This window comes from Elaeis guineensis, chromosome 11, assembly GCF_000442705.2.
Source record: "Elaeis guineensis isolate ETL-2024a chromosome 11, EG11, whole genome shotgun sequence".
Taxonomy (NCBI): Eukaryota; Viridiplantae; Streptophyta; class Magnoliopsida; order Arecales; family Arecaceae; genus Elaeis; species Elaeis guineensis.
Genome location: NC_026003.2, coordinates 17,131,408 through 17,141,003, shown reverse-complemented (window position 1 = coordinate 17,141,003; position 9,596 = coordinate 17,131,408). Strand labels below are relative to the sequence as shown.

Sequence of the window (9,596 nt, the reverse complement as noted above, 5' to 3'; positions counted from 1 at the left end):
TCTCCCTCCCTCCCTATCCCTCTATCTCTCTCTTTTCCTCACTCCTCTTCTCCCTCTCCCCTGCCCTCTCTTTTTTGTTGTGCTGTGCTCCACTGGCCTTCACCCTCTCTCTCTCTCTCTGTGTCCCTCTCCTTTTCCCTCCCGCCCTTTCTATCTCTATTTTCTTCTTTCCTGTTCTCCTCTCCCCCACTCTTTGTGCTATGTACGTATGGGCCCTACATGGATGCAATACCGAATTGTGCTGCCAGGTAATTGGTTTGGACCTTGGTACAAGCACAACGATCCGTGTTCCTGACCACCCATAATCATGACTCCTGTGTATATGTGTAGGGCCTCGCATGCAACTGGGAAATTGTGAGAGACAACAAAAAGCACTATACATGATTTTTGGATCACTATGTAATAATGTTTAAAAACATTTCATCAGAAAATTAATTTTAGAAATTCAGTTCATTTCCAAAATTTGGGTTTTTGAGGGGTTTTGTTAGATTGACCCATGAGTAATAAGACTTTAAAAAATGAGCATAAATAAAAGTGCTTTGCTAGGGTTGATTTTAAATGTAGACTAATTTTAGGCAAAAGTTAAGGTCAGAAATAGAGATTCTAGCCATACAACTAAGGAAATATGTACATGTTTATGAGTGGAAACATGCTAGCCATTTTTTTTATCAAAAGGATAAATTTTCAGAATATCAGATAATGTTGTACTATGAACTAATTCTGAAAATCAAAATTGACTTTGATTTTATTTTTTCAATAACACAGATTAAAATCAACTTGATGAACATCATTTTGTCATTTGTTTTCGTATTTATGGTGTTTTTGGGAGATGGTTATGTGCAGAACTGATTCATAGCAGAAGACACTTTTACTGATCTTGAATGCTTAAGCACATGAACATGTGATGCTTAGCCATGATTTTTTAAAAAATGTTGTTTGTTACATTTCGATTCAAAAGTCTAGCAATTTCTAATGTTTTTGGGCATCAAAATTTTAGGAAATGGAGAATGTATAATTATTAAAAAAATAAAGTTAATCCATTTTTCTATCCTGAGATATATCTAATTTGTTAAGGTTTTGTTTTGTATTTAAATATTCTTATAGTTTTAAGGTGTTGAACCACTAAAATCTTATGTATAACATTTAGAGGTCATCCTAGCAAAGTATGAACAAAAACCTAATCAATTAGATGAAATGGCATAGGTTCAAAAAAATCAATTACAACTTATTTTACATTTACCATATTTGGCAAAACATCGGGAAAATAATGTGCTGAAATAATATTTTTTTTATGCTATATGTATACACACATGTATTACTAATCTGTGTTGATTTTTATTTTTAAATTCTGTACAAATGCAAACATGTATTTATTTATTTTGTGGATAATAGTTGGGGTCACCATTGATCATGCCATAAAAATGATGGAAGAACTACACATGTCTAACACCTAAAGAACTATGTCCCATGTTCGAATATCGAATCTCATCCTAGTAGAACTAGAAAGGGGCACAGCCATTAGGCTATAGCCAGTTTCTGGTTTGGATCAGTTAGAAAACAAAACATTTCAAAACATTTATGTTTCCTTTAAGCATTTCTCATTCCTAAACCTATGTTATATTAGAAAATTAATTCATTATCTAAAAGCAAACTAATTAGAAGTATTAAATCGAAACATCAAGATCAGTCCTTTTGAATTAATTGCTTTAAATTGGGCTCAAATACACCTAAAATTTAACTTTTTAAGTTAGCTTTGTCCTCCAAAACTAACCTGGTTTTATATTGGTGATGCGAAATTTGTAGTGCCTCAATTTTTTGGTTTTGCTAATCTCAACAAAACTTTAAAAACAATCATGATTGAAAAAATCATGATCCTACCATTTCTGTTTAATTACAAATCTTATCAGTGCAAATCAATGATAGGTTATCGAAATTGAAAAATTCAAAGCATTAGACATTATATACAACATTAACATAAAAATAACATGTTTTGGAGATTTCTTATGTTACACCAGTTGTATGAAAACAATTGTGATGGAAAGATATGGTTGAATGTCTTAAGTAATGGTTTAAGCATTAGAATCATACTGAATTATGATTTTTTATGTGTTTCAAGATCTGGAGATTATGATTAATAGTGAGTTTTCAATCCACATAATCCACAATATGTTTTGTCATGATAGATGTCTTGGTGCCATATTTAAGTGTCCACTTCATATCTAGGGAAAAAACCTGTGAAACATATATTTATCATTCTTTTACACATTTGATGCTCTTCGTCTAGATTTGTGCATCTGGAGTGAAAGGTGATTCTTAAAGGTGTTGTGGGACCAATTCTGGCTCCAGATTGGTTTATTGTTGAGTTCCAGGGGTCTATTTTAGGGATTTAGGGCCCCTCAATTTATTTACCATTTTAGTAGGTCTAATTATGGTTCTTGAGTTTGTTGGGTCCAAAAATGAAGTTTGGATACCAATTGTAGTTTATATGTCCAATCAGCCCATTTTTTAAAGTTGTCTATCACTAACGTCAATCAGCATATGGTTGACCATCTTCCCTTCCCATGTATTTGGGGTTCCAAATGAAGCACTTGGCTTCTTTCTCTATCCCACAGACTGAAGAAGTGCCCAACTCTATCCCATGGGAAGCAAAAAATGAAAGATGAAAACAAAGAAAAAACAACCAGCCGTCCCAACTAGTAGCTGCTCTTTATTCTACCATTCAGGCCTTCCCTTAAGATTTTCCCTTTAATTATTCCAGCCGTTAGATGAGGTGGGTCTTTGGCATCCAAATATTTTGTTTTCTACCAGCCTTCGAATTTCAAAGAAGAACCAATCTAGTTAACTTTAATGCCTTCCCCCTTCTTCCCTTGCTTTTGTTCACTTTGGTTGATTACTTTCAACCAAAGGCTTTAGTATTTGCCTATCAAGGATTGTTGAGGTTTCTATCTACTGATATTTATCTTTAAGACCTTGTATTTTTATATCTAACAGAGAGGACTCAAGTCTAAACCATGAAATTATGTTGTAGTCTTTGCAGAAATTGATTTAATCCTGTCCACTAATTGCATCTTTTATATTGGAAATCAAGATGACCGGTTTGGATTTTCATTTTAGATGACCCATCCTCAATATTGCATTGGCAGGGTTTGGATTCTTATCCGACCATCAAAATTCTAGCTCAACTCTTCTCTCTCTTTCTAAGCTAAGCTCTTGGTTTTTTTTCTTATGTTGTTTTATTCAGTTTTCGCCATTTTTATGGGAAAACCTGTTGAATTGATCTTTAAAAAAGTACATGCAACCTCTTGAAAACTTCAAATGATATGTAGGCATTTCAACTTTGACATTGAAACCAATCTAGATGAAAACGTCTATCTATAATGGGTTATGAATAACTCCTATTACTAGTTATGGCATGTTCAAAAGTATTTTTTGTGTATCTTCTTAAATTTCAATTCTTATTTAGCCTTTTGATTTTAACATCAAGAAATATTATAGAAGGGAGCTTTGCACTACACCTTTTTTTTTTGTACTCATATCCTAATACCTGCATTGTGTTTCTGTTGTATTTCGTGTTTCTGTCTCTCACATGTGTTGCCTCTGCTAAAGTCATGCACACTTGTTGTCAAAGAGTTTGGATAATCCGGTGCTTTGGATCCATTGTACAACAATTGCATGCAACATATGGACTATTAGCCATGAAAACATAGTTTATGTTTGATTGATCTAATTTTTTAGATCTTATTTTCCAAAGTACCCTACTATCATTGCATCTTGCTAGTTGGCCATGTTAAGATATGTAAATATGCTACAACTAAGAGTTCTAGTTGCTTGACTTACTACAAGGGTACTGTTTTGCTATAGTTGGAGGATTGCTCAACTTTTTCATGAATTATTCATTCTATTGCTACTTTTGTATATGTCTTCACTGTCACCTGTATCTTCATAAACGCTACCTTAACTATGCACCAAATATATAAAGAAATACATCCTTCCTCAAAACTTTTCCATTAATTCTATGATTCATTGTTCAAATACATGAATTAAAGTATGTTGTACGAAATAATAATTATTTGGTTATATACAAAGGAGTACAATGTGATATTGCACTTTATTGTTGTTGATCAGAAAGCTTGTGCCACATTCTGATTTTTTTGGACCAATGGCATGTAGTTTTCTGTTAATTTTAAACCTTTATCATTGTTCTTTTCGTTGACTAGCAAGTGCTTATGCTCAGATTTATCACCTGGAAAACAACCTCTTGACTGGAACACACGGATAAAGATTGCTGTTGGTGCTGCAAAAGGACTCACATATTTGCATGATGTAGCAAATCCACCTGTTATCTATCGTGACCTGAAGGCTGCTAATGTCTTATTAGACAATGACTTCAACCCCAAGCTTTCTGATTTTGGACTTGCTAAACTTGGACCTGTTGGTGACAACACACACGTCTCAACAAGGGTGATGGGAACGTATGGTTACTGTGACCCTGAATATGCTAACAGTGGTAAGCTGACCATAAAATCTGATGTCTATAGCTTTGGTATGCTTCTATTGGAGCTGATTACTGGACGAAGGGCATTTGACTCTACAAAGACAGGAGGAGATAAGAATTTGATGACATGGGTATGTCTCTGCAGCATAATTCAAGTGCTATTCTAACTGTTCAATCGTTTTAACTGCAGCAGGCCTCTTGATTGTTCTTTTCCCCCATAATTAGTAGCAGGAAATATGTATATTTTGAAGTAAACAAAATGAAAAATCTGGTTCTCCACTTTCCTTTTTCCCATCATTATTTTTTCTTTCCCTTTCCTCGTGGTGGTGGTGGTGGGGGGGTCGCACAGGGAGGGGAATTAGGGTTACTTTTCTCCACAGTCAAACTCACAATGTTGATTTCATTTCAGGTACCAGATCTGCTTTTTTTAAAATCTTATATAGAGTTTAATGCGTTCTTCTAGAAACTAGTTATAGTTTTAGTGCAAAGATAAATGCCGTTTACAGTAGTAATTCAAAAAGATTAAAAGCTAGCTGAAGGACTTGAAGTCAAAGGTGTGCAAGACCCAGTTCCAATTTCCATGTGACTATTCTATGTTCATGAACTGATGAATCCATATAGACCATTCATTCATTACATAAAAATACTTGAACAAGAATGATAGAGTCAGTTTCTGGAAAACATAAAAGACATGTATATCTTTCCATGCATATGCAATTTAATTGGTCAGCACACTATGCTGCTTGATTTTAACTCACTATTTTCATTCTCGTTATAAATTTCAGTTATTTTCTATTTCTTATGATTTAAGGTGTTGTTTCTTTGCTTCCAGTCACGTCCTTTTCTTAACGATAGGCGGAGGTTCACACAACTGGCCGATCCATTGCTACAAGGTTGCTACCCTAAGCGTGCCTTCAAACACCTGGTTGTTGTTGCCTCAATGTGTCTGCAGGATCATGCCCGTGTTCGTCCCATCATGGGTGATGTTGTGTTTGCTCTCAACCATATAGCATCTCAGCCCTACATCCCAGAACATGATTCCAAGATCATGAACTCCCCTCCACCACCCTCACCTTCACTGGAGGCTGCTCTTACATGCTCTAGAGGACGCAACCTTGTAAGGAGGCCCTCCAATTTTCAAGCTGGGGTATAGTGCTCGTATACAGTCTTCATGTTCATGGTATGCAACTTCATTACAGCATAGCTTAGAACAAGGTAGAAAAGAAAAGGATCAGATATAATTTTGATCCAATGTAGCCATGTTTTGACCTTGTCCTTTATTTTAGCCATCAAATTTTTACATTTTAATCAATCTATATTTATATTCTGGGTCTATCAGAGGTTTGTCGGCCTGGCTAGCACTTACATCTGAAGCTATTCCATGCATGGAAACAGCAAGATATTTGATAACAGGCAATTCCAATCCAGATCTTGCAGCTGCACTTAAAGATAATGGAGACAGGAAAATTGTCTTTAATTGAACTCTTGAAGAAAGAATGGACTGATGGCATTTAATTTTTTTCTTTGTTTTATTCGGTAGTTGTGTTTACAATTAATGCATTTTTCTTTGTAGTTAATATCGGATTTTTCTGGTGATTCTGTCCGCTTGTGCTAAGTCTGCTTCTCTGAAGTCTTTATTCTGGTGGAGACAAGCTCCACCAAACTTCATTAAGAAAATGAAAGTTACAGAAGACATCCAAGAATCACCATCAGATGGAAACAAGAGGAAGAAAAATGTTTTTCTGATGTCTTTCATAGTATTTCTGAATGCCTAGGTTTTCAGGTTGGACAAGTTGAATTGGCAGAGCTTTTAGATTGGCTTGGGGATGATGCCAGTGGATTTTGAGACATTGTTCAGAATTCAGGCTTTGCTGAACACCTCTATTTCAATTGAATACTGAATATATGTTAACGCTGTATGTGTGTACAGAGATGCTTGCTCCAGAATTTTGCAGGAAGAAAACTGTGATAGCCCAGCCAGCCCAAACAAACAAAAAAAAAAAATTATGAAGACTCCCACAGGGAGTCTTCTTCTCCCGACCGGCTCCTAATCGGAGTCGGAAACCTCACCGGAGAGGAGTCAAACTCCTCTCCTTTGGTTCTATTTAAAGGGGAGATCTTTCTCCCTTCTTCTTATCAAAAAATCTCGGGGCAAAACGGCGGCAATCGTCGGAAATTTTTCACGGAGATCCGTCGCTGTGCCGTCCAATTTCTCGTCGGAAAAGCTTCGCCGGCGACGGAGGTAAGCCTCCTCCTCTTCCTCTCTTCTCCCCATTCCTTACCGTGCCGATGTGCACGTTCGCCGGCAACCGGAGTCGTCGGATTTTGTTGCGGAAGAATCTTTTTTTTTGCCATTTTTTCATCGCCGGTGGTCACTGTCGACCATCAGTTTGGCCTCCTCTTGCCGCGGATCGTCTCTCCTCTTGCCGATGGCCGCCCCATGCCGGCTACGCCGTCGGTCGGCCACTCAACGAGGGGACCTCAAGGTCCCCTGTTTCAGTCCAAAACAAGTCCACGGGAAGAAGAAAAGAAAAAGAAAAAGAAAAAGAAGAAGAAGAAGAAGAAGAAGGAGGAGGAAAAGAAAAAGAAAAAAAAGAAAAGAAGAAGAAGGAAAAGAAAAGAAAAAGAAAAGAAAAAGAAGAAAAAAAAAAGAAAAAGGAAAAGAAAGAAAAAAGAAAAAGAAAGAAGAAAAATAAAATAATAATAATATAATAATAATAAATAGGATTTTCTCTCCTCTCTCTTTCATGAAGAAAAAGAAAAAAAAAAGAGAGAAAGAAAGAAAAGAAGAAAGAGAAAAATAAAATTAATTAATAAATAATGAGATAAATAATAAAATATGAGAAACAGAGTTTCTCTCTCTTCCCTCTCTCTCTTCAGCCTGAATTAGTATTTTCTCTCTCTAGAATTGGACTTTCTCTCTCTACCTTCTCTCTCTAGAATCCTTTCTCTAGATTATTTCTCTCTCCTAAGATTTTTAATTTTGAGAAGAATGATGATGAATTTAAATGATTCTCGTAATGGATTTTTGATCTGTGATCGTCGGACGATACACCGACATCCACTTTGATCAGATCAGGTATTTTTAGATATTATTTTTCATGATCTTATTGAATTATCCACATGATAATTTTAGCATGATTTGATCTGATCGATCAGAATTTGTTGAATCATATTGTCTGAAGAATTCAAGATGAGTTTTCTCTCTCTAAAATTCTCTCTCTAGAATTTTTTCTCTCTAAAATATTCTCTCTCTTGATTGATTCTCTCTCTAAAAAAAAGGTTAGTGAATGAAGAAATTTCTTTTAATAAGTCTGATCTGATTTTAATGAAGAACCCTGATCTATGATTGTCAGACAGCGTACTGGCACCCACCTTAATCAGACTATGAATCTTTAGATTTGATTATCCATGATTTCGATCTAGCCATGATTTGATTTGATCATGTTGATTTCACCAATTGAGATATTGGATCAATCGTAATGTTGGATTGTGTCACCTGATCGATTCGAATTGTACCTCATGAATTCTCTCTCCTCTGATTTTTTCTCTCTACTTGATTTTATAAAATCGATGAAGAAACCTCAGTCCTATCACTTCGAATCCGATTTGATCTGATAGTCAAACTTTGGATCGTTTAGGTCCTAATTAGATTTTGATTAGATGAAATTAGATGATCGGACCCAATCTAAACCGTTGAAATATGGTATTCGTATTCTTTCTAATTATTGAAATTGATTCTGTATAGGATTGTGGATGTTTGATCATGGGATATCGCGATATGATCTACGAATAGAATTTTTGGAAGAAAATTTATAGAATTATGTGGATTTATTGGAATGCGTTCGAGGTAAGTAATGTTTCACTTTTTCTAGATTTATCGGCAAATTGTAATGTATTCTTCTGACATGATTTGTGAAACGATGCATAAATTGGATGAATGGTATTTTGTTATGAAAATATCTTATTTGAAATGTTATGATGAAGCATGATTGAATATATTGATTTCATGATGCATTATATTGATTGATTTCGATACTACATGATTATATGTTTTATTATCGAAATTAGAATATGAAACATGATTTATGAAGAATTATGATATAAGAAACAATAAGAATTGACAACCTGACTATGTAAAGGACCCTGCCAATGGGGGCATGTACGTTGGCAATTGATTGTCCTGAGGGTTTATGTCGTCAGTGAGACCAGCGACATGTCGCCAGAGAGACCAGCGACAAACCGCCAGCGAGACCAGCGGTTCCAAAGGACATGGCTGCCAGATGATTCGCAGCCTACCGCAAGCAGATACGCGGTATTATGACCCTGCCACAGAAAAAATATGGTCATAGCTCATGGTTGACGAAAAGAAATTGAAGAACAAAAGAAATTGAAATTTGGAAAGAAACTTGAATTTTCGAAAAAGAAATGAATTTGGCATGAATTATGTTGCATAATTGAAATTGATTTCGAATTGATGAACTCTATATGCTTATTTTTATAAATGATGATTTACTTAAATGCCTGATGAAATCTGTTGAAAAGTGATCATTGCTTACTGGGCTGTCTAGCTCATTACCTTCTATTTTACTGTTTTTACAGATGTTGAAGAATTAAGATGATACAAGATATAAATGGAAGAGTGATCAGAAGCAGGATCTTCATACTTTTATTTTAGGTTGAAAGGCTTATTGAATTTGATGCAAAGCCTTTGAATCGTTGTTGAATTTATTGAGATATTAAAGAAAAAGTTTAGGTCGTTATATTTTAGATTTAAATTGTTGACTAATTATTCCGCTGTTGTTTTAGGATAGTATGATAAGATGCCTTGCATGCTTATGGGAAGAGTTTTCTATGAGTATGCGGCGGTTGCCATGATCCTCGATTCAAAATTTCGGATCGGGAGCGTGACAAAAATTGACGCCACACATGAAGAAAGTTGAGAAACTTAGATCTAAGGGCCGTATTTGATTAAAAATTCTGGATGGAGACTGGTAGCGGTTACTGTGATTGTGGAAGTGTAGTTCAAGCTCATAATTCATAAAAGACTTTTTCACTTCAACTGAAGAATTCTCTTAGCAGCGGCCAAACAGATTTCAGC

General features: G+C 35.3%; 1 pseudogene; it reads left to right on the top strand.

The window, feature by feature from the left end:
* The window catches only part of LOC140850821 (probable serine/threonine-protein kinase PBL21), a 20,770-nt pseudogene extending 14,660 nt beyond the window's left edge, over window positions 1–6,110 (top strand).
* The last annotated feature ends 3,486 nt before the right edge of the window (window positions 6,111–9,596 follow it).